The sequence below is a fragment of the Schistocerca serialis genome, unplaced genomic scaffold, assembly GCF_023864345.2.
Source record: "Schistocerca serialis cubense isolate TAMUIC-IGC-003099 unplaced genomic scaffold, iqSchSeri2.2 HiC_scaffold_1088, whole genome shotgun sequence".
Lineage (NCBI taxonomy): Eukaryota > Metazoa > Arthropoda > Insecta > Orthoptera > Acrididae > Schistocerca > Schistocerca serialis.
The window spans coordinates 65,001-68,372 of record NW_026047280.1 but is presented as its reverse complement, the minus strand read 5'-3'; positions in this window follow the sequence as shown (position 1 = coordinate 68,372).

The window sequence follows — 3,372 nt, the reverse complement described above, 5'->3', positions numbered from 1 at the left end:
CCTGCACCATACACCTCGAAACCCTCTCAGGTCCCGGCGGCGCGCAGCGCCGTCCTAAGTACTTGGTCGGGTTCGAGAGAGGCGCAATCGCCCGGGGTTTGGCGAGTAGACGCTTTAGGTGCGACCACCCGTGCTCCCAACTGAGCTTGCCGCTGCCGACAGAGGCCCGGGAGCGTGCTGTCGTGGCATTGCCGGCGGGAGACAACACGCGCCACCTACGGTGACCGGCAGCTCCAACGCCAGCGCCACAGAAGGACAAAAGCCCCACTTGGGTGCCGAAGCGAACTCTCCCAGCACAGCGCACGCGCCAACACGTCCGCACAGCTGCGATACAAACCACCTGCGAGAACCGCAGAGGCGACCGAGCAGCAGACGGCGTCGCGGCGCCGAGCGCCGGGCGGCGGCGCATCCTCAGCGCACACAGTCCTCAATCGGACCAGCACACTGCAGATGTCCACCGCGCTTCGCACCGGGCCCGCGAGGACCTACTTTGGCCGCACGGCGCCGCGTGCAGGGTGCGCCGGCGCGCAGCTGCGCCGCCTGCCGCCTCCGTCGGCCGGCGCGCCTGCCACTGGCCGCCCCCACCAGCCGGCTGTAGCGCGTGCGCCCACGCACCGCGCGGCCAGCACGCCGGGAGGCCCCCCCTCACCGGCCGGGGACGGTCCCACCCAGCCACCGCCGCGTATCGCTTCACACCCAGATGCCATTCACGTTCGTGGGCATGGTGGGTATCGCTGGAACAACCGGTTGGTAGCTCAACCGATCGTCGCCATCACTGATTCACCTCTAGCGAGAACAACCGCACCACAACGGTTTACCAGTTGTTCATTTGCGTAACGTCACCAGCAAACGTAGGCGTCCATCGCCATTTGCAAATTCAACGATTGTTGCATGCCTGTGTCAGGTGTCACGACACACTATGTCTGCCCACATACACGCAACAACATGTGCACGCTTCGCGAACACGTGGAAGGTGGCCCCCGTACGTATGCGATGTCCATTGCGCGAACGACTGTCAACCGGCCTCTGTCGCATGTCGCAGATGTGGAACGCAGTGCACCATGCTATCACGGTGTGTGAGAAGAGACGACTACGTCTGACAACACGCGCCACTACATCAACAGACGGCTCATGCTGATCGCCATCCAGGGCATACCACACTGCAATCCAGCTCTTATAGGGAGACGACACGTAGCTGAGTGCACAACATTTGGACCGCATGGTTCGCCGTTGTTGGCGCAGTCGTTGTACGGTCACATGTACCACGATGTATCATTCAGTACATGAGGACCAATGTGCAGTACAGTGTGTGATTTGGACGTACAACATCAGCGGACAGTTGACACAGGCCGTACCACAGCGTAGGCTAAGTGCTTCGCCATGCGAATGCCAATGAACAACTGCAAATGCCAATGAACAACTGCAAAGGGCATTGAGCATGTACGTCCTGCTGCCATCCACATTACAGTGTATAGCTGCAAGGTGTTTAACATGAAGCGATACACTGGGGACCGGGCAGTGCGAGTAGCAAACTATATTGCGGGGGTTGCAGTTAGGCAACACTACACTAATTTAACGCGTCGTATGACAATTACAGAGCAGGTTAAGGCCCAACGTGTGTTGGGTTAAGGCCCAACGTGTGTTGGGTTAAGGCCCAACGTGTGTTGGGTTAAGGCCCAACGTGTGTTGGGTTAAGGCCCAACGTGTGTTGGGTTAAGGCCCAACGTGTGTTGGGCTAAGGCCCAACGTGTGTTGGGTTAAGGCCCAACGTGTGTTGGGTTAAGGCCCAACGTGTGTTGGGTTAAGGCCCAACGTGTGTTGGGTTAAGGCCCAACGTGTGTTGGGTTAAGGCCCAACGTGTGTTGGGTTAAGGCCCAACGTGTGTTGGGTTAAGGGCCAACGTGTGTTGGGTTAAGGCCCAACGTGTGTTGGGTTAAGGCCCAACGTGTGTTGGGTTAAGGCCCAACGTGTGTTGGGTTAAGGCCCAACGTGTGTTGGGTTAAGGCCCAACATAGGTTGGGTTAAGGCCCAACATAGGTTGGGTTAAGGCCCAACATAGGTTGGGTTAAGGCGCAACATAGGTTGGGTTAAGGCGCAACATAGGTTGGGTTAAGGCGCAACATAGGTTGGGTTAAGGCGCAACATAGGTTGGGTTAAGGCGCAACATAGGTTGGGTTAAGGCGCAACATAGGTTGGGTTAAGGCGCAACATAGGTTAGGTTAAGGCGCAACATAGGTTAGGTTAAGGCGCAACATAGGTTAGGTTAAGGCGCAACATAGGTTAGGTTAAGGCGCAACATAGGTTAGGTTAAGGCGCAACATAGGTTAGGTTAAGGCGCAACATAGGTTAGGTTAAGGCGCAACATAGGTTAGGTTAAGGCGCAACATAGGTTAGGTTAAGGCGCAACATAGGTTAGGTTAAGGCGCAACATAGGTTAGGTTAAGGCGCAACATAGGTTAGGTTAAGGCGCAACATAGGTTAGGTTAAGGCGCAACATAGGTTAGGTTAAGGCGCAACATAGGTTAGGTTAAGGCGCAACATAGGTTAGGTTAAGGCGCAACATAGGTTAGGTTAAGGCGCAACATAGGTTAGGTTAAGGCGCAACATAGGTTAGGTTAAGGCGCAACATAGGTTAGGTTAAGGCGCAACATAGGTTAGGTTAAGGCGCAACATAGGTTAGGTTAAGGCGCAACATAGGTTAGGTTAAGGCGCAACATAGGTTAGGTTAAGGCGCAACATAGGTTAGGTTAAGGCGCAACATAGGTTAGGTTAAGGCGCAACATAGGTTAGGTTAAGGCGCAACATAGGTTAGGTTGAGGCACAATATAGGTTAGGTTGAGGTACCGTATAGGTTAGGTTAAGGTACAGTATAGTTTAGGTTAAGGTACAGTATAGTTTAGGTTAAGGTACAGTATAGTTTAGGTTAAGGTACAGTATAGTTTAGGTTAAGGTACAGTATAGTTTAGGTTAAGGTACAGTATAGTTTAGGTTAAGGTACAGTATAGTTTAGGTTAAGGTACACATTGTTGTATGGAAAGGTGTAATGGGGGGGGGGGGGGGGGGGGCGGCCGGTCGGTTTGTTGATTGTGATTATAGTAAGTGGATGCCTGCGGCATCATCTGATTTGCCACGTCAGGATGCACCTTTGGCTCATGACAGGCGGCGCTCCGATTCCATGCTTGTGGCAGACCTGTGTCTTTCATTCCTGCCATTGTTTGTGTGCTGTGAGAGGAGGCAGTATTGTGATGTTGGGTGCACCCCTGTGTAGGACATGTGTGGGTGTTGGTGGCTTAGCTGAGCAATGGTGGTTGTCGGGGGGGTGGGATATTCCGTTTTCTGAGTGGACCTCCCAGTCTGGTTATGACAGTGTGG